The 22,822-nt window shown below is 46.6% G+C and overlaps 1 long non-coding RNA gene across 2 annotated transcripts in view; it reads left to right on the top strand.

Annotated features, from left to right (window-relative positions):
• Positions 1 to 22,447, top strand: part of LOC309518586 — a 28,739-nt gene extending 6,292 nt beyond the window's left edge. For both annotated transcript variants that reach the window (XR_014213526.1, XR_014213527.1), the window contains exon 2: positions 21,737 to 22,447. This is a non-coding gene — a long non-coding RNA (uncharacterized lncRNA). The remainder of the gene's footprint in view (positions 1 to 21,736) is intronic.
• The last annotated feature ends 375 nt before the right edge of the window (positions 22,448 to 22,822 follow it).

The raw sequence follows: 22,822 nt of genomic DNA, 5'->3' as shown, positions 1-22,822 counted from the left end.
ATGAGGCAAGGTGAGGGAGTTGCCTCAGGTGGCAGATCTCACCATCTCATCCTTCGCCACTGCAGCCACCTTCTCTGTGCCTGGTGGCTTTAGGTAAAGAAGGTGGCTGAAGCCATAGGTAGACACAGAAGAGGAGGCCACAGCAGTGGGCAGCAGCAGATGAAGGCAGGAAGAGTGGGGGATGGCATTTTCTGTTTTGCCTGAAGCAGCAAAACATCCTGAGCCAGTCCTGGTGACAACTAGTCCAGCAACACCTGGAGGCCCATAGGTTCCCTTAATTCAAAACCACACTCAAAAATTCCTTCACTACCAATCCAGCTCATTGCCTGCCTACTGCCGCTGGCCATCTGAAGGGGTCTCCAGTGTGAATCTATGCCTCTGTCCAATGTACATAACAGAGACGATTCTCCTGTCTGGAGGCGGTTGGAGGATGGATGGCGGCTAACAGATTGAGGTTGAATCCTGAAAAGACAGAAGTACTGTTTTGGGGGGACAGGGGGCGGGCGGGTGTGGGGGACTCCATGGTCCTGAATGGGGTAACTGTGCCCCTGAAGGACCTGGTACGCAGCCTGGGAGTCATTCTGGACTCACAGCTGTCCATGGAGGCGCAGGTCAATTCTGTGTCTCACCAGAGTGGTGCATGCTCTGGTTATCTCTTGCTTGGACTACTGCAATGCGCTCTATGTGGGGCTACCTTTGAAGGTGACCTGGAAACTACAACTAATCCAGAATGTGGCAGCTAGACTGGTGACTGGGAGCAGCCGCCGAGACCACATAACACTGACCTTGAAAGACCTACATTGGCTCCCAGTACGTTTCCGAGCACAATTCAAAGTGTTGGTGCTGACCTTTACAGCCCTAAACGGCCTCGGTCCAGTATATCTGAAGTTGCGTCTCCAGCCCCATCGTTCTACCCAGACACTGAGCTCCAGCTCCGAGGGCCTTCTGGCGGTTCCCTCACTGCGAGAAGCCAAGTTACAGGGAACCAGGCAGAGGGCCTTCTCGGTAGTGGCGCCTTCCCTGTGGAACGCCCTCCCACCAGATGTCAAAGAGAACAACAACTACCAGACTTTTAGAAGACATCTGAAGGCAGCCCTGTTTAGGGAAGCTTTTAATGTTTGATGTATTACGGTATTTTAATATATTTTTGGAAGCCGCCCAGAGTGGCTGGGGAAGCCCAGCCAGATGGGCGGGGCATAAATAATTTATTATTATTATTATTATTATTATTATTATTATTATTATTATTATTATTATCATCATCCTTGTTCAAACACTTGATGCTACTATCATTTTATTCTTTCTGAATTGGGCCAGGGCCAGCCCAAGATATTTAGGTGCCTGAGGCAAACCCCAAAATGCACACACGCGCACACACCCGTTGCCAGGGAAGGGATGAGTGAAGATCTGCATCAGGAACAAGGAGGAAATAAAGAGTGACTTCAGAATCTGCTGCCCCTGTGTATCCTGCCGCCTGAGGCAGTTGCCTCACCTTGCCTCATGGGTGGGCCAGCCCTGCCTTGGACCAAGCGCCACAATTTGGTCCCATGCTTTCTTTTACCTAGACATTGTTCCTGTTTTTATCATGCATGAATCCCTCTCAGCAAGTTTTGGAAGAAAGCTGATGCATTCCACCCATGTTCAAGAACAGCATATTCTCTGGGTGAACAGCCACCCATATAAGCACTCATACAGATTCTCCACACGACAGTCATCTCACAGATTGTCACCACTTTGACAGAGACAAGTTAAATTACATGTTACATCAACCGATAGCAGTTTTACTGCTCATGAATTGCCATCCTGTCATCTTCGATTCTTCAGGATGGGGTGAGGATCCTTTGGCCTTCCAGCTGTTTGCTGAACTACAACTCCCATCAGCCTCGGCCAGCAGGGCCAATGGTGAAGGATGATGGGAGTTGTAGTTTCAGTAACATCTGGAAAGCCAAAGGTCCCTCGCCCTTACTTTGGAAAATTGCATTGCAAGCTGCCTAAATATTTTTTTATTAAATGCAAGGCAGAAGTTTTTGTTCTAACCTCATAACTGTGGCACTGTTTGGCATTTTGACAAGATGGGTTATCTATCTGTCCTCGATTAGGTCAGAGGGCAGATATGACTTCTGGATTTAAAAATAACCCAGGCATTCTAAAAACATCAACAATGAAAATACAGAGGTGCTTCAGATGACTGAAAGTACTTATTTGCAATACAAAGTGAAGCCCCTATTAAAATTCACATCAATGTCTGTTTTCCACAAAATCGCAAAGGGCAGCTAGCCATTCTTAAAAGCACCAGAGCACCATTTCACCTTCAGAGAGGCTTACAAATCTGTTCAATGACATCGCTTCATCAACATGTTTGGTCTTTGATCATGATTCCTTTAATGGTGGGAACGGGGGCAGCGGGGGGGGGGGTCTCCTGTACTGATCTTGCAACAATAGTGTATTTGCAGATTCAGCATCTAGTTTATACTGACCACCCTAGAGAAACAAAACACTGTTTAGTAAAAAAACAAACAACAAAAAATACCTTCAATTATTATTGCCGGGACGCGGGTGGCGCTGTGGGTAAAACCTCAGCACCTAGGGCTTGCCGATCGCATGGTCGGCGGTTCGAATCCCCGCGGCGGGGTGCGCTCCCGTCGTTCGGTCCCAGAGCCTGCCAACCTAGCAGTTCGAAAGCACCCCCGGGTGCAAGTAGATAAATAGGGACCGCTTACCAGCGGGAAGGTAAACGGCGTTCCGTGTGCTGCGCTGGCTCACCAGATGCAGCTTTGTCACGCTGGCCACGTGACCCGGAAGTGTCTGCGGACAGCGCTGGCTCCCGGCCTCTTGAGTGAGATGGGCGCACAAACCCCAGAGTCTGTCAAGACTGGCCCGTTCGGGCAGGGGTACCTTTACCTTTACCTTTATTATTGCCAATTATTACTTTGCACATTTGGTGTGTGAGTGTTCTATACCTAAACCGCAACAGCTGCATCCCACACCATTTAATCCCATTTTATCTGTTCATTATTAATTTGCTAAATATATATACCACCCCTAATCAAAAGAATGCAGGGTAGTTTGCAACGCAGAACACAAAAGTCAACATGTAATGTGATATCTATACAACGTAAAGTTCAAAGCAGTTTTATATATGCAGTTATGATCATAATAAATCAAAATTATAAATTGCATGGCTTGCAACTGCCTAGCACAACCTACATGGAGTCCTTTCTTGGGATATGATTTGGTAAGCCCAGTACCTTGAATGAAAACAAGCCCCCAGTGCCATAAGGATGTGCCAAATTACCGTATTTTTCTGTGTATAACACGTATAAGAGGACCCCAATTTTTGGGGACCCCAAATTAAGGAAATGAGGGGAGATTGCCCAGAGTTGTTGAGCTTTTTGAGCTTTTTTGGGGTGGGGATTGCCGACAATCGCTCACCCTCCTGACCACCACTGCCAATCGCACACCTCACAAAAGAAACCAATCGTCTGCACGCTTGCCTCCAGCCACCGCCAATCACATGACCAATTGCTGCAGCAGCAGCCAATCATCAGCAGGCCTTGCCGCAGCCACCAATCACCCACCCAATCGCCGCTGACAATCTCCTGCTTGTGGCTGCCCGTCCCCCCCCCTGCACTATCTGTGTATAAGATGACCCCCAATTTTTAGCATTTATTTATAATAAAAAAAATCGTCTTATACGCGGAAAAATACAGTAATTATCCCAAAGCAAAATTTCACCTCCACAGGTGTGCTCCAGGATGTGCTTGTTCAGCAGTTCATCCCGCGGAACTGCTGTTCATAATGGCCAAGATCCGAATATAATCACTGTTTATCTTTTCCCCTTATAGCTCTCCTATTTCATTTCTGGCTCTTTTACCAATTCTGCTTTGCCACACCATTGCCTTGTTCTGGCCCAGGAAGCTCTATCAACCTCCTCTTGAGATTCCAGAGAAATCACTGGAGCCTCTCCCAAGCTTTAACTCCCCTTTAGAGACGTCAACTGAAGATCCTGGGCCGGTCATGTTTTTAAATAGCCACCACTTAGGCAAAAGCTGAACGGCAGCCCCACACCCAGCCATTCAGCAAATGTCACCCAGGGCTGGCTCCAGAAAGAGGCAGAGTGAAACAGAGTGATTTGGGCAGGTTTTTAAACGGCAGCAAATTGTTGCCTGTTTACTGTATCTTTCTTTAGTGTAGGAGAGCTGCTTGTGGGATTTTTGGCCTTGATTTTTAATCAGGTGAAGCGTATACCACGGGCCTCTGGCCGAAGCTGCGCCCACAAAGGGACTGACTCTTCTGATGTGACAAAGCAATTGCTGCCCAGAATATTCTCAGCTCTTGCTGCTGCCAGAGGGCCTGCGCACCTCAGGTGACGGGTCAAAGGGCATAGCAGCACTTGGAAGTATCTTGCTAGGGCCAGCTAAGTTTTACTTGCTAAATTAAGCACAAATCCTTAATTAGCCGACTGGCAAAGAACTGGAGTTGATGCCCGATGATAAAACGGGCTCGATTTAAAAGAGGCCGCTTTAAAGACTTTGAAGAGGAGGGGAATCTACTCTGGCACTCAGTGCCGGAGCTACAAATTTTGCCGTGGGGGCGAAAGTCTAATGATTTGCTGCCCTGCTTAATGGAAAGAGTGAACTCACATAAAAAATCAAGATTTACAGCCAGGCAAAACAAAAGATTAAACGATTAAGGACAGAAATGACATTTATGCCCTTGAATAAGGTTATTTGAACCCAGTAAAGTTGGGAATTGTTGAAAAGTTTTATATATATATATATATATATATATATATATATAGGTTTTGGTGTCTTCGGGTGTCTTCCCGTGTAAGAGTCGGGGTGTCTGGGCGACGTTTCAACGAGGTCTCACTCGTCATCTTCAGGCTGGTGCTTTCGGCTTCTTGTTACTGGAACAGAGCAGAATCTGGTGTTTGAGTTCCTATAAATACTGTTGAGGGGTGTGGTGTATAGCCTCCAACGTTCTGGGCAGAGAGGAAGTTCCTAGATTAGTGTGCCTTTTCTTCTTTTGTTCCTTAATTACTTGAGGGATATCTTGAGTGATTTCATGAGTGATATTCTGAATACCACTGGGTGGGTCATTAAGTGTAGATTAGTTGCTAAAGCTTTCGTGTCTTGACCTCTTGAGCTTGTGAAGAGTTTTTCTGATGCTGCACCCCCCTGCAATCCCTACACAGATCTGGCTGGCACAAGGCACAAAATTACAGCTCGCCCCTATACACGAAGCCAAGCCAGAGCACAACTAAATGCAGCACAGCCATCTTCTCAGAAAAACTCTTCACAAGCTCAAGAGGTCAAGACACGAAAGCTTTAGCAACTAATCTACACTTAATGACCCACCCAGTGGTATTCAGAATATCACTCATGAAATCACTCAAGATATCCCTCAAGTAATTAAGGAACAAAAGAAGAAAAGGCACACTAATCTAGGAACTTCCTCTCTGCCCAGAACGTTGGAGGCTATACACCACACCCCTCAACAGTATTTATAGGAACTCAAACACCAGATTCTGCTCTGTTCCAGTAACAAGAAGCCGAAAGCACCAGCCTGAAGATGACGAGTGAGACCTCGTCGAAACGTCGCCCAGACACCCCGACTCTTACACGGGAAGACACCCGAAGACACCAAAACCTACATTCCTGTACCGGTGAAAATCTACGAAAGCATATATATATATATATATATATATATATATATATATATATATATATATATATAAATGTGCTGAGGTTGTAATAACACTACAATTACTATTATTATTATAATTGACCTTCCTCTACCTCCCGTACAGGTGATACCTCAAAATATCAGTTCCTAAGTTACCTGGTTCCATTTAACCAGAGGTGGGTGGGTGCCAGTGGATAAGATCAGGCTACATGGTGTTGATCTGTGTGCAAACTAAAAACCTTGACAGGCTTACCAGCTGTTGCATTTCCAACACTTTTAACACCTGCACCAGCAGCATCAACACGGGCATCGGCGGTGGCCTCAGTGGATTGCTGCCCCACAATGAGAGGAGCCAGTGTGATTCAGCCAGCTCTCTACAGTGGTACCTCGGGTTACAGACGCTTCAGGTTACATACGCTTCAGGTTCGAATCCCTGCAGCGGTTTGAGCTCTGTCCCAGCCCCTGCCAACCTAGCAGTTCGAAAGCATGCCAGTGCAAATAGATAAATAGGTACCACTGCAGCAGGAAGGTGAATGGTGTTTCCGTGCGCTCTGGTTTCCGTCATGGTGTCCCGTTGTGCCAGAAGCGGTTTAGTCCTGCTGGCCACATGACCTGGAAAGCTGTCTGTGGACAAATGCTGGCTCCCTCAGCCTGAAAGCGAGATGAGTGCCGCAACCCATAGTGAAGTTTGACTGGACTTAACTGTCCAGGAGTCCTTTACCCGTACCTTTTACTATGCTTCTGGATGTCAGTGGCTGGGAACCACAGGAGGAGAGAGTGCTCTTGTGTGTAGGTCTTGACTGTGAGTTTGCCACAGGCATCTGCTTGGTCTGATCCAGAAGCCTCTTCTTATGTTCCTAAGTAGAATAAGAAAATATATACTTTAAAAGAAATCAGAATCACATCTCATAAAATTGAGGGAGGTTTATAATGAACACCCACTTTCTTGCTACAGTGGTACCTTGGGTTACATACGCTTCAGGTTACAGACTCCGCTAACCCAGAAATAGTACCTCGGGTTAAGAACTTTGCTTCAGGATGAGAACAGAAATTGTGCTCTGGCGGCGCGGCGGCAGCAGGAGGCCCCATTAGCTAAAGTGGTGCTTCAGGTTAAGAACAGTTTCAGGTTAAGAACGGACCTCCGGAACGAATTAAGTACTTAACTTGAGGTACCACTGTATTTTATCTTACATTTTTATGTTGCTGTTGTGCCAGCATTTGCCAGGGACCATTTTCCTTCTGCTCATGGTTCATTGAACCCAAACCCCAAAAGCAATAACGAACGATAACGTCTACTGGATCACCCCAAGCTACGAGCCTTGTTGTTTTTGAAACCACGGGGCGTATAAAACAGCTGTTTCCCCCCCCGAAGACCTTCATTTCCCTCAAGCCAACGGTCCTGTGTTAAATATTAACAGCTGTGGGACAAAATTCAACAGGCAGGAGGGATGATTCAGTATTTGCCACAGACGGGAGGCAAGGGCAAGGTCCTGGCAAAGTTTGGTGGAGAGCAAGAGCAGCGTAGCTTGCAGGGCGAGTTAATGGGCTGGTGCATTTAAAAAACAAATGCATGTTTCAGCTCTATAGCAGCTGGCTATCCCTGTTGGAAAGCAGTAGCAGCAGCCTCAGCTATGCCTGAAAACAGAAAGAGTCCCTGAGAAGCCTGTCCGTCCCGCTGTCAATGAGTCACACATGCTCTCGGTTACTTTTTCCACTCAGCTGTTTGGGAATTGGAGTTCAGGCCACTCACAGAGCCGAATGTGGGAGCAGGAACCAGTGCTGTCAAGAGTGCAGCATTGATTCACGCAATGGTGTTATCACAAGGCCAAACTGCACGGGACATTATCCATGTGGGTTGCAGTGGTGTGCAAGGTTTTTCTTGTGCAATGAATCAGCAGGTGGGGGAGAGTATCAAACTGGATCGGGTGGGAGGTAGTGCTTTATTTTATTTTATTTAAATATTTTTTATTGGTTTTCCAATAAAAACAGCCAATCAACATATCCACATCAAAATCTAATTAGAAACAATAAACTAAAATTAAAAAAAAACACCAAATTGTAGTCCAAATTGTAATTATTAATTTTTCCGGGCTCCCCATAGTCTGGATCTCTGAAGCATATTGGGAGGTAGTGCTTTAAGTCTTTCCTCCTTGCAGTGTCCTGACCCCGCCATATTGGCAATGAGATATGAGTTCTAAAAAGCCCCCTTTCCACGCCATGGTTCAGGGCAGTCCAGGACATTTTGCCGCCTGAGGCAAATCAGACAATGGCATCCCCCTCCCCTGCCGCCTCCACCACCGCTGCCGCCTGAGGTGACTTGAGACAGCCTGAGGAAGCCCTGAAGTACACAGAAGGCAGTGGAGGGTGGGAGTAAGATGGAAGTCAGAGAGGAGCAGATGGGATGACGGTGGAGGAGACAGAGGAGGAGGTGAGTGACAAGTGCAGGAGGTGGTAAGTGGTGCGCTCCTTGAGGCCCTGATCTGCTACTGCCCCTCCCAGCTGTCTCCAGCCTGCCGCCTGAGGCAACTGCTCACCGCCCCCATGGGAGGACCGGCCCTGCCATGGTCACAATCTAGCTAGGCCTTCCTGTACCCATACAAGCTACTTGTGAATTGAAAATACAGTCATACCTCGGGTTACAGATGCTTCAGGTTGCGTTTTTTCGAGTTGTGGACCGCCGAAACCCGGAAGTACCAGAATGGGTTACAGCGGTTGCGCATGCGCAGAAGCACTAAATCGCTTTTGCACATGCGCAGAAGCGCCGAATTGCAACCCACGTGTGCACAGATGCAGGTTGTGAACGCTGCAGGTTGCGAACATGCATCCCGCACGGATCACGTTCGCAACCCGAGCGTCCACTGTACTGAACTCAAGGGAAACCCCCATGAATAACATCAAATGTGTAGCTTGAACAACCTTAATACAAAACAACATGAGATAATTCTCTCTCTCTCTCTCTCTCTCACATACACACACACACACATATTTTTTGTATGTTGTTTGCAGAATCGTCAGGCTCAGTATGTCCACATCCCCATCTGGAAATGAACAGGGGTGCTATAAGAATTCATCCAGCATTGACATGTCTGGGAATCTCACGCTGTGTCGACTGCTGTGGTAAAAGTGTTCATGTAAGCCCAGCCTACAAAATGGCATCCTTGAACAACTGTCAGGGTCCCACTTGCCACCACCACCATTTTCTTTTAGATGCCAGGTCCCGCCTACCTGTCAAAGTTGGCCTGTGGGGGGATAGTCACCTAGCAGGGCTGAGCTCCCCCTGCATCAAGGGGATGCCCAGGGGGATAAATTCTGCTTTCTTCAGGGTTCGGGGACAGGGTTCTGAGACTGACCTCTTTACTCAGTTCTGCATGGTTTGGGTGCAAAAGGGGCATTCTCTTATGCACCCAAACCTAGCAAGACTGAGGTCCCCATTCAACAGCTGATGCGCGGCATGTTCAGTATGCGTTGAAATATTTTAGTTTATATTTTAGAACCGACCCCTCTCGCTCTCCAGGCTTCAGGAAGCTATCCGCAAGCCTTGCAAGCCCGTGGGAGTTCCCGCGGGCTCACAAGGCTTGCGGGCAGCAGCCTGCAGCGCCCGCGAGTGTCCGCAAGCCTTGCGCGCCCGGCAGGAGGTCCCGCTGGGTGCGCGAGGCTTGGGGTGGCAGCCTGTCGCCCAAAGCACGGGGAGCCCTCCGGAGGGTGCCCCGTGCTTCGGCCAGGTGAGCGCAAGGCTTGGGGCGGCAGCCAGGGCTGGGGGGGGGAAATAATTTTTTAAAATTCATTTCCCCCCCAAAAAACGAGGTGCGTCCTATGGGCCGGTGCGCCCTATAGGACGAAAAATACGGTATCTATCTATCTATCTATCTATCTATCTATCTATCTATCTATCTATCTTATGCACCCAAACCTAGCAAGACTGAGGTCCCCGTTCAACAGCTGAGGCGCGGCATGTTCAGTCCTGTCATATCTGTCTGCCCCGTCTGGTGCAAGAAGATGTCAGGTGTGAGACAGGTGAGCGTTGTTTGGGGGGAATGGGCTGGTGGGCCAAATGAGGAGGCCCGGTGAGTCAAATTTAGCCCATGGGCCAAAGCTTCCCCACTTCCAACATAAAATGACGCCACATTGCAACATCTACAGTGGTACCTCAGGTTAAGTACTTAATTCGTTCCAGAGGTCCATTCTTAACCTGAAACTGTTCTTAACCTGAAGCACCACTTTAGCTAATGGGGCCTCCCGCTGCCGCCACGCCACTGGAGCACGATTTCTGTTCTCATCCTGAAGCAAAGTTCTTAACCTGAGGTACTATTTCTGGGTTAGCGGAGTCTGTAACCTGAAGCGTATGTAACCCAAGGTACCACTGTATTGACTTGGACTGCTTAACACACACACACCAAAAAAAAAAAAACTTTAAGTCCTTGTTACAAATGTGTCAGCATAAGCCCTAGTTGTGTCCTTTGTCCCTATATCTTGTGACGGTGGAACTTAGAAGACCCAAAGGGATCAGAGATCTTGTGTGTTCTGCAAAAAAAAAAAAAAAAAACCAAGAGGAAGACAACAACACAATGTTCCCAGATACAATATTGAACGTTGCTATCTTCTCAGCATGGAAGCACTGCAGTTTTAGCAGCAAACTGGATTAACAGACACCTTGACCCAGTTTATCCCAGGACCAACGATAATGAATGCGTCACCTCTTGCAACATCCTCGGATGCAGGAGAGAGAGTTAGTAATGCTTTAACACCTTTCCTTCAGCACAGCAAGCAGAGAAGTCAGAAGGAAATGAAAATCAGAAACTATTAAAGCTTAAATGTCTGTAAAATAACCAAAGTGAGCATTCGACTAAGGAGTGTTGGTAATAACAGAAATACGCTGCTGCTGATAAGCTTGCTGTCATCTCTGGTAAGATACAAACATTTTATCTCAATTTGGGCCACTTTCAGTCCTGATTCCCTTCAAGACATGTATACTGGAAGGACAGAAACAGTAAAAGAAGGCCGACTAGATAGGAATGGAACATGGCATAGTGAGAGAGGACATTATGTGCATGCAAAAAGTCTTAAGTCCAACCTCTGACATTTCCACTTAAAAAGGATTGGGCAGCAGGTCGGCGGTTCGAATCCCCGCGACGGGGTGAACTCCTTTTACTCGGTCCCTGCTCCTGCCAACCTAGCAGTTCGAAAGCACGTCAAAGTGCAAGTAGATAAATAGGTATGGCTCCGGCCATAGGCGCCGACTCCATGGGGCTTGAGGGGGCCCGAGCCCCCTCAAAAATTCGTTTGGGGGGGCTCCGCCCCCCCAATAATCTCGGGCGTCCGCGGCTTTTATAGGGCGCCCGGCGCGCACCAGCTCGATAACGGGCACCGGCGCGGCGGGGGGCGCCGGACCGGGGGCGGGGGGTGGCCGGCCTGTCTCCTTGGCAACCCCATTGAGCAGCGCCGGCTCCCCCGGGAGGGCCATCCCCCCGCGCCACCGATCGCCAACACCGCCGACGCTGTGGCTGCCCGAGCCCGAGCCGGAGCCCGAGCCAAAGCCCGAGCTCGAGCCAGAGCCAGAGCCAGAGCCCGTCAGTCAGTCAGTCAGTCAATCAGGAAGGAAGGAAGGAAGGAAGGAAGGAAGGAAGGAAGGAGAAATGGGGAGGGAGACGAGGGAGGAAAATTGCGCGCAGGGTGAAGAAAGGAGAAGGGCGAACGAGACGAGCTTCCAACCCAAAAAAGGGCTGGAAGACTCGGAGGATGAAGGATCGGGAAAGAAAGCGACGCCTTCCCCGCCCGCGACGTCGCCCGCTTGTCATTGGCAGCGCAGAGGGCGCCCAGAGGGGCTGGGCACCGGCGCAGGGCCGCTCCGCAGCCGCGGAGGACAGCTGCGCGGCTAGCAAGGTGCGCCGTGTAGAGCGCGGCCCTTGTGTGGCCCGGTGGCCAGGCAAGCTCGGGCGGGGACCCCCATGCGAATCTAAGACGGGAGAAGAGGGCAGAGCAAAGGGGGTCCCTTCCCCAACCTCCGGCTCTGAGACTTCCCTGCGCCCCAGAAAAGCGAAAGGATTTTCTCTCTCTCTTTTTTTTTAATAAATATTTTATTAAGTTTTCAAACACAAAGTTAGAAACATACACTGAAGAAAAAAGTAAAAGAACAAGAAAATACTTTTCAAATACTATACCTCTAAATTTAACATACTTTTCATCAGTTACTTATATCTTAAATTAAACATAGTATTACCTTAGATTTTGACATTTTCTTACTTAAAATATAATTTCCTGTTTCCCAAATCTAATTGCTGAAGCTATAGTTTCCGAATCGTGTAAATTTTTAACATTCATACAACTTATATTGTTTTTGTAAATAGTCCTTAAATTTTTTCCAGTCCTCTTCCGTTGTTTCTTCTCCCAAATCTCGGATTCTGCCAGTCATTTCAGCCAGTTCCATGTAGTCCATCAATTGCGTCTGCCACTCTTCCAGTGTGGGCAAATCTTGTGTCTTCCAATATTTTGCGATAAGTATTCTTGCTGCTGTAGTTGCATACATAAAGAAAGTTCTATCCTTCTTTAACCCTTTCTGGCCAACAATGCCCAAGAGGAAGGCCTCTGGTTTCTTGGGAAAGGTATACTTAAATACCTTTTTTAACTCATTATAGATCATTTCCCAGAAGGCCTTCACTTTTGGACAAGTCCACCGGAGGTGAAAGAATGTCCCTTCAGCCTCCTTACATTTCCAACATTTATTATCAGACAGGTGATATATTTTTGCAAGCTTGACTGGGGTCATGTACCACCTATAAATCATTTTCATAATATTTTCCTTCAAGGCATTACATGCCGTGAATTTCATTCCGGTGGTCCATAACCTTTCCCAGTCCTCAAACATGATGTTATACCCAATATCCTGAGCCCATTTTATCATGGCTGATTTGACTGTCTCATCCTGAGTGATTTTCTCTTCAACCTGCCCTCCATCCTCTTGCGGAAAACTCTTTGCCTGCCCTGCCCGTATCTCGTTTTTGCTTTTTAATTCCACACACGCACCCTTCGGACTTCGTGGCAATCGGGCGCGTGGGTGCGTTTCCTAAGAGAGTGAGGACCCCCGCCTCCTCCCCACCTGCTCCCTCGCCAGCCAGCCGTGCGCCCTAGCTGGAGAGCCCCGGCCGTCCCCGTCGCGCAATCGGCTGGATCTTCCTTCAGCAGGCCGGGCTCACAACTCGGCCCAGGGACCCCCCAGCAGCGGATCTCCGGCCCAGCTGAAGAATCTGGCAACAAGCCCCCTCCTCCCCAATCGCTCCGCCGAAATACGCTCCAAAACCCCCCAGATAGGCCGCCGGCCGCCAAGTCTCGTGGCGCCCTGAGCGAGGGTCTCTCCCCAACACCGCCACCTCGAACTGCGTTCTCCCGGCTACCCGAGTGAACCAGCGGCCCCCCCAATATTTTTTATAAGTCGGCGCCCCTGGCTCCGGCAGGAAGGTAAACGGCGTTTCCGTGCACTGCTCTGGTTCACCAGAAGCGGCTTAGTCATGCTGGCCATGACCCGGAAGCTGTCTGCGGACAAATGCGGCTCCCTCAGCCTATAGAGCGAGATGAGCGCCGCAACCCCAGAGTCGTCCGTGACTGGACCTAATGGTCAGGGGTCCCTTTACCTTTATGTAAACTGCTTAGAGGTTTTTATGATTAAGCAGGATGCAATTTTTCTGCTAGATCAAGAAGAAATAAATAAAGACCCTGGCAAGCTTCTGACTGGATAATATGGGCCCAGGTGGATAAACCTTCTTATGGCAAGTCCAAAATATTGATAGAATGGCATGAAGTCCCTGGTACCTAGACAGTTTAGACTTCTGACAACCAGCGTTCTGAATCGGCTCCAGAGCCCAACTGGGAACACACAAAAGTTATGTGTTCAGGACACTGCGTTCCATTCAAACTCTGACAAAAGGCATCTGGAGCAGTTGTAGTTTTGGTATGCGGTTCAGAGATAGCTCCTCCACATATAGAAAGTTACTGCAACCAAATCTGGACGTCACCAAGGTGTGAGTGACAATGGCCAGAGAATGACATTGCAAAGTCCTTCCTCCGGTTGGCTGAGAAATGTTAAATTGTGCTCACCTAATCCAGTCTCAGCAGTGAATTATCCCTCTCACTGTGGCTTGTGTGTGTCCTTGCTTCTCGCCTCGCCTCCCTGCTTCCTTTCTCGGATGCTATTGTGATGAATGGACAGGCAAATTTCCACTGCTCTGCCAAGCATCAAAATCCTGGGTCATGTTTTCCCATTTTCTTTCCTGCTTGGTATGTCGGCTATTTACATCTAGCTATTTGTTACATGTGCGCATGACCTTATCCGGCATTTGGGGGAGCCTTTAAATGCCTATAGATGTTTTTTAAGGAAAATCGTTGCAAGCTGAGGGTTGCCCGCAAGATGCTTTGCCAAATCCCGTTCCAAGGGCTTCCTGGGACAGCATCCAGGAATTTTCTGCTGACGTGGGGACAGAAGCACTCGTTTTGGCAGACCTCTACCATGAGGGCATGAAAACTGAAAACACATCTGGATTCCTGTTGTGAAAACACGGCTGGCATTGTTGGCTGCCACTTTTTGCCACAGTATCTGAAAAAAAGATAGGACCCCTTTTCTTTGTCTTGCTGTGCAGGGGGGGGGAGCCACCTGTTATTTTTGAATCAGTGCACATATATTTTGACAAAATAAAATTACAGTCTCTAATTGAACGTCAGGGTGGCTCCCTCCAGATATCATTTTTAACAGCACATTATTATTATTATTATTATTATTATTATTATTATTATTAATATCCCACCCTATACCCAGAGGTCTCAGGGTGGTTCACAGAAAAGTTCACAACATATATAATCAGAATAAAAACAACAACCCAATAACACGCCCCCCCGAAAAGACCCACATTTTAAAAGGGCATAGGATGTCAAACAGATAAACCAAAGGCTTGATTTAAAAGGAACATTTTTGCCTGGCGCCTAAAGGTGTGTAATGAAGGCACCAGGTGAACTTCCTTGGGGAGAGCATTCCACAGACGGGGAGCCACTGCAGAGAAGGCCCCGTTCTCATGTTGCCACCCTCCGGACCTTTTGAGGAGGCGGCGGCACATGAAGGAAGGCCTCAGAAGATGACCTCAGGGTCCAGGTAGGTTCATTTGGAAAGAGGCGGTCCTTGGTGTATTGCTGTCCTGAGCCGTTTAAGGCTTTATAGGTCAAAACCAGCCTGGTTTTGGGCCTGGAAACTAATTGGCAGCCAATGGAGTTGGACCAGGATCAGTGTAATATGTTCAAACCATCTTGCTCAGGTGAATTCTGCACTAGCTGAAGTTTCCAAACCATCAGCCCTATGTATAACGCATTGCAGTAATATAACCTTGAGGTTAGCAGAGTATTAGGCCATTCAGAATGACAGGATCACTTCCTGCCCTCATTCTGAATTGGCTCTACAACACCATACAGGCATGTATTTATTTTTAATTTTGTTGATTACATCTCTATCCTACCTTTGCTCTAAAGAGCTCAAGATTATGTCCATTCCTGTCTCCCCCAATTCCCGCCCCCCCCCCACAACTACCCTATGAGGAAGCTTAGGCTGAGAGATCACCCAAGGTGACCCAATATGGCAAAGTAAGCCTTTTAACCCAGGCCCTGCCCAAAAAAGAAGTTCCTTGTGTAGAAAGTGTGAGCAATCATCCTACTCTTACAAAGAACCTGTTAGACCTTTTGAAAAAAGAATAACACATAAAGATTTATATTGGAATCTGGTCTGTTATGACTGTAGCTGGTCTAGAAGTGAATTGTAAACTCCTATGTTAATGTTTCACATTTTTTAATGATGCCATCATTGCTAGGCCTGGGCACATAAATGCATGTGACTCAAAAATAAATGGCTTCCTCCAAGATGAAAATTAGATCAGCAGTTAAAGAGAGCAGCTCACTTTGGCTCTAATCTTTTCCACGTGCCACGTCCTCTACTTGCGCCTAGTTTCAGCCCAGCCTACGAATGAAACCAGCCATTCAAAGAGGGTGTGGAGATATTTCCTTCGTTGATGCTGCAAGGTGAGTTTGGAGGGCACAGGAGTGGCGCATGAAGGAGGAAGGGAGCCAGGATTCAGGGTGGCAATATGCCTGCCTTCAGATTTTCTGTGTCCCACATGGGGAGGCAGGAAACAGCAAAGTCCACAAAGTTTTGCAGTGTATGTGTTGAGTCACACAGTTAGACCTAGCGTATTTTTCCACGTGTATAGTAAAGATAAAGGTACCCCTGACCATTAGGTCCAGTCGTGACCGACTCCAGGGTTGCGGCACTCATCTCGCTTTATTGGCCGAGGGAGCCAGCATACAACTTTCGGGTCATGTGGCCAGCATCACTAAGCTGCTTCTGGCAAACCAGAACAGCGCATGGAAATGCCGTTTACCTTCCCGCTGGAGCCGTACCTATTTATCTACTTGCACTTTGGCATGCTTTCGAACTGCTAGGTTGGCAGGAGCAGGGACCGAGCAACGGGAGCTCACCCCGTCACGGGGATTCGAACCGCCGACCTTCTGATCAGCAAGTCCTAGGCTCTGCGGTTTAACCCACAGCGCTACCCGCGTCCCTCCATATGTATAAAATGACCCCTATTTTGGGGGACCCCAAATTAAGGAAATGGGGGGAGATTGCCCAGAGTTGTTCAGCTTTTGGGGGGGGGACCGCCGCTGCCAATCGCACGTCTCACCGAAGCCAACAATCGTCTGCTCGCTCACCGCCAGCAGCCGCCAATCGCCCGCCCAATTGCCACAGCAGCAGCCAATCGTCAGCAGGCATTGCCGCAGCCACCAACCACACACCCAATCACTGCTGACAATCTCCTGCTCATGGCTGCCACCAATCGCCTGTCCCCCCTCTGCACTATCCGTGTATAAGACGACCCAATTTGTAACATTTTTTAATAATAATAAACCATTGTCTTATACACGGAAAAATACAGTAGTTATTATGATCTGGCCGGCCATTGTAAGAACAGGGTGCCAGACTAGATGGGCACCTGTGGGGGCAACACTTCAGGGATTTCCTCTGCCCGAGGCAGCTGCTTCGCCCTGCCCCATGGGTGAGCCGGCCCTGGTGTTATGGGTTTTGAAGGCAACCGCAGCAAGCTATCAGTCAGAACGTATAAAATACCAAGAAATCAACGCAGGAAGAAGTTTCTCTTTCCTACAAGCTGACATACCCCATCTTTTTTTTAAAAAAAATATAATATTTATTAGTAGTTTCAAAGTTATAAAGAAAAAAGAAAAATTAAAAACAACACTGTAATACATAGAAAGAAAGAAAAAAAAAGAAACAACAATACAACAAAAAAAGAAAAAGAAAAAAGAAAACAACATAGATCCCAATTACATATCTATAACTTCCATTTGCTTGTTTCATTGACCTCCTCACACCTCCCTTTTGGTATTCTAGTTTAATTAATTATTTCAGCAAATTCTTTCCATCTTTCTCAATTTTTGTTTAAAAATTTATCTTGACAGTTTAACTTGATAATTAGCTCAGCAAATCCTTACCATCTTTCCCCATATTCTGTTATTCAAATTGCCTTAATTTATTTAACCTTATCTTACCCTAAAATACCTTAAAGCTTAAATCTTAGTTTTCAAATATACATAACTCCTGATATCATTTCTGCTAGAGTCATATAGTTTCATTCCAACATTTTCCCTAATATTCATTAATTTTTAGCCAATTCCCTAAATAGAAAGTTTCCTTTATAAATTTTCTTCCAATCTTCATCCAACGTCTCATCTTCCTGGTCTCGGATCGTGTCAGTCCTTACTGTCCAATCCATCTAGTCCATCAACCTGGAAGCCTTATGTCCGAGGCCCTTAAGTCTCTTCCATGTCCCTTCTGCATTTCTTCTTGTTGTTGTTTATACTTGCCCCATCTTAACACTTGCTCTCTAATAAAAGAACAACTACAGTGGTACCTCTGGTTACAGACGCTTCAGGTTACACACTCCACTAACCCAGAAATAGTGCTTCAGGTTAAGAACTTTGCTTCAGGATGAGAACAGAAATCGTGCTCCGGCGGCGCAGCAGCAGCGGGAGGCCCCATTAGCTAAAGTGGTGCTTCAGGTTAAGAACAGTTTCAGGTTAAGAACAGACCTCCAGAACGAATTAAGTACTTAAGTATTTTACCTCCCCCTGCACAAACGAAATATGCTGTGGCACAAAGAGTTCATATAAAAATACCCATGCAGAAAAAAATCTCATTGACGGCGGTGGAACTTACTCCGAGGTGGCATGCCATCGAAGCGTAGAAGCCCGAACCTCGCCGCTTCACAATTGCTACACCAGCAGTGGAACAACATATACATTTATTTATTGATCGTTAAATATATTATCCCACAAACCTTCAGCTCACGTTTTCACACAACAGCTAACATTCAAGGCGTTTTAAAACAAAAACAAAAAAAGAGTCAGACAAAATCTCTAGAACAACAAAAACCAGCAGCTAAAACATAACCAGTAAGGTGACCAAATAATATTTATACAGCACTAAATGGTGCTTTTAAATATGCTACAGAACTCTGTCCTGGGGTTTGATTTTATTCTCTAAAGCTGGCGTACCATGTGAAAACTACAAAATGCTTCTAAACAACAGCGCCACCTGCTGTATGATACTAAAGCCATTACTACTACTCCTACTACAGTACTATTATTATTATTGTTGTTGTTGTTGTTATTGTTGTTGTTGTTGTTGTTGTTATGCATTCCTAGGCTTACTCATAAGTAAGCCAAACAGTGTTCAAAGAGACTTACTCCCAGGTTAATGGGGATAGGATTTGCAGCTTCAGTGCAGTATATACAGTGGTGCCCCGCAAGACGAATGCCTCGCAAGACGGAAAACCCGCTAGACGAAAGGGTTTTCCGTTTTGGAGGCGCTTCGCAAAACGAATTTCCCTATGGGCTTCCTTCGCAAGACGAAAGCCCATAGGGAAATCTCCGGGACAGCGGGGAAGCGCAGCGCGTCTTCCCCACTGTCCTCGGACCTCCTCCGAAGGCTGGCGGTGGGGCGGAAAGCCCTTCTCCCCGCGCCAGCCTTCGGATGGCTGTCCTGAAGACTTGCGGTGGGAGGAGGGTTTTCCTTCCCACCGCCAACATTCAGAATGCTGTTCTGAATGTTGGCAGTGGGGAGGAAAAACCCTCCTCCCACCGCAAGCCCCGAGAACAGAGGAGAAGCGCTGCGCCCCTTCCCCTCTGTTCCCGTACCTGTCCTGAAGGCTTGCGGTGGGGAGAAAAGCCCTTCTACGCACCGCCAGCCTGGCAAGCGGTTTCCATAGGAACGCATTAATTGATTTTCAATGCATTCCTATGGGAAACCGTGCTTCGCAAGACGAAAAACTCGCAAGAAGAAAAAACTTGCGGAATGAATTAATTTCGTCTTGCGAGGCACCACTGTACATCTTGAATTCAGAAATGTAGTGTGTAGTGGTTAGATTGCTAGACTAGGACCTGGCAGACCAGGGTTCAAATCCCCCTTCAGTCTTGAAGGCTCACTGGATGACGTTGGGCCTGTCACTATCTCCCAGCCTAGCGAACCTTTCAGGATTGTTGTGAGGACAAAATGGAGACAGGAGAAGCATGTACACCACCTTGAGTGCCTTGGAGAGAAAGACGGGCCTCAAATATATAATTTATTTTTTAAAAAATTATTAAGTACAAATTGGAAAACATACATATTTACAACAAAAGAAAATACAGAAGAAAGAGAAAATACATATAACCAAGGAAACAAATTAGAGAATACCTCTTTTCATATTTATAGTTATTTATACCTTTATAAAATGCTATTCACAATAAAGGAGTGAAATGAAAGATAAGGTATCAGAAAAAAAGAAAAAAGAACAAAGAATAAATAAAGAAGTAAAAGAAAAGGATTATAGGTGAAATTTTTAAAGTAGATAAGTATTCACTATACATAGCCGTTTCCCATCTTTATTTATATTCATTTGATGATGAGCAGAATGAGGAACACTAGGAGGAAGGGTAGAAATCAAGCACATGCTGAAATTGGTGCAATTTGGGGGGGCCAGTGCTCAATGGGCAAACTAACCTGTGATGGGCATTTCAGACAGCTAGGGTGACATCATGGGATAGCTGCCCCTGCAATATACCATATTTTTCAGTGTATAACATGCCCCCGTGTTGGGTTTGGATTGCCAAAAATCACTCACCCACAGGACCGCCACAGCCAATCACACGCACATCAACAAAGCTACCAACCAGCAGCACGCTCGCCAAATGGAAGCATCAATCACCCGCCCAATTGCTGCAGCAGCCAATAGCCAGCGGACCTTGCCGCACCCACCAATCACCCACAAAAACACCACAGACAATCTCCTGCTCACGGCAGCCATCAGTCCCACCTCTCCACTATCCGTGCATAAGACGACCCCCATTTTCTAGTATAATTTTTATAAAAAATAACCTCGTCTGATACATGGAAAAATACAGTAATTCCCACAAAACTAGAGTTCCCAATTTGGTTTAACAATCAATCCCTCTTCCCAGGAAACTCTGGGAAGTGCAGCTGTGTGAGGGGAGCAGATGGCTCCTGACAAATCTCAGCACCCTTAAAGGTAAGGGGACCCCTGACCATTAGGTCCAGTCGTGACCGACTCTGGGGTTGCGGCGCTCATCTTGCTTTATTGGCCGAGAGAGCCGGCGTACAGCTTCTGGGTCATGTGGCCAGCATGACTAAGCCGCTTCTGGCAAATCAGAGCAGCACATGGAAACGCCATTTACCTTCCCGCCAGAGTGGTACCTATTTATCTAATTGCACTTTGATGTGCTTTCGAACTGCTAGGTTGGCAGGAGCAGAGACCGAGCAACGGGAGCTCACCCCATTGCGGGGATTCGAACCACTGGCCTTCTGATCGGCAAGTCCTAGGCTCTGTGGTTTAACTCACAGTGCCACCCGCGTCCCCTCTCAGCACCCTTAACAAACTACAGTTCCCTGGATTCTTTGGAATTAGGGTGAATAATTTTCAGGAAATGCATGGAACTGGAGATTTCATTACTAAATTGCATCTCTTTTCAGTAGCAAGCTCCTTCCCATTTGCAAAAAAAAGAGAGGTGGCCTTTATCGTGTATAATGTTGTTGCTTTTTCTGTGTTTCCTCTTTCCTGCCACGAGAGGGCAAACATGGATAGTAAAAGAAAGGTTGACACTGTCAGACTGTTAGGACCTTTAAATGCAATGGAAGAGTGGTATGTTGCAGTCTTAAAGATGCAGCCCTGTTCACAGGTTTTTGAAACAACTTATTTCCTATCAGAGGTAGAAGAATAGAGAACAACAGAGGGAAACAGAACATCAAAAGAACGAACAAATTGGGGGAAAGAGTGGGAAAATATAATGTGCTCATAAAGCTGACTGCAATTGCAACAGTAATTGTGCATCAATAGCAAAACAACACACAACAGAAGTCTGATTTCATTTCTACATGCAGCCATGGGAATTTGAGAACCTTGTGGCCTCCCGTTATGCTTCCACTGACCAGGAGTCCCTCTCCTTCCATAAATCTGCATTGAATGGATGAGAAGCAAAATACACTCTATGGAAATGCCAAAGGATAGTTGAAGGGTGTTCAACGTAATTAGTTTGCCTTGTCTGATCTTACTTGTGTGCCTGGCGTCATGTGACGTACTGGTCCCTAGTTGTGCAAAAGCCTATTTCAGTCACTTCAGAGTGAAATTCAAATCAGTTCACATATAAAGGTGAGTCTACCTAATTCACACTTTCTGAAACTATGTGCCAGCTGAAGTTCAGCCATGCTTCAAAATTCACACTTTTGCAAAAATTTTGCAGTGCAGTTCTTCTGCCATGTCAGGTGTGCACAAAAACGCATGCACCTCGATAAAGTGTGCATAAAAATGCATATATTGGTGAAGATAATATACATAAATCCTTTATATTGGGGAAAAATTGCTTTGCACATATAAGGCAGAAAAAGGTGCATAATAGGGGAAATTTGTGTTAAAAGGCTGGCAAATTCTCATGAGGGTTTTTGTGTTTTTAAAAGGATTGCAAACCGATGAGGAACAGTGGAGAACTTAAGACTGGAGAAGATGAGCAATTGAAACGGTCAGATCCGCCCATCCCTACTGCAGGCCTTCACAAGAGTTATACCTGAACACCTGACTAACATGCAAAGTTCAATGGCTGCAATGCAACTTAATTTAATCCCTACAAAGCCCTGCCACTGGGAAAGCAATCCAAGCCGCCCTTTGAAGTGAAACATACTGATCTTTTCATGGGCCTCCAACTTAAACAGATAAGTACCATGAAACACGCGAAAGATGGGAACACAGCAAGACTTGTTTTAGTTCCATAATTACGGTTGATTCTGGAGCTCGGGATGTGTTTACATTGCATCTAATGTATGTATCCGCACGTCTAGCCGAGAAGTTCAAACACTTGGGCTATTGAAAACAACTTGGAGACAGCGTGGGGAACGGCAGCCTGGGTGCAATCAGCATCAAAGGGAACTTAGCACCAAAGGCATCTGCTGGGAAAATGAAATCTGCACGGCACCTACTTGCAAAATATAGAGCTGGTGACAGGTAGAGGGGCTTTGGAGAGCCTTGAGACTCGCCCCTTGTCAAGAGAGGCAAGCAAGGCCCTTGCTCCAGACAAATGACTCCATTAGCATTCAGGCCCATCACCAGAAATGTAACAGGCAAGGGAATCGTTCCTGACTGGGCAGAATGTCAATGCGGGTGGCCAACCCCCCCCCCAAAGCATCATCTAATGGTATAAATATAATTGGGTTCTTTTTGTTTTGATTATGTATTTTGTGTTTTTATCTTGTGATTTTATCTTGTGAACCGGAGACCTGCGAGTATAGGGAGGCATAATAATAATAATAATAATAATAATAATAATAATAATAATAATAATAAACACTATAATTTTGATAAAATCAATACTTGATCCCATTATCTCAGCACCAGTCATATGCAACATCCCAAAATTAGTGTGTCCCGGCTTCTGATTGCATACTCTCCAACATTTCTCTAATGAAAATAGGAACGTTCTATTTTGGGTGGCGCTGTGGGTTAAACCACAGAGCCTAGGACTTGCCGATCAGAAGGTCGGCGGTTCGAAT

The sequence above is a fragment of the Podarcis vaucheri genome (assembly GCF_965113315.1).
Source record: "Podarcis vaucheri genome assembly, chromosome: 14".
Classification (NCBI taxonomy): domain Eukaryota; kingdom Metazoa; phylum Chordata; class Lepidosauria; order Squamata; family Lacertidae; genus Podarcis; species Podarcis vaucheri.
This window is presented reverse-complemented; position numbering and strand designations above follow the sequence as displayed.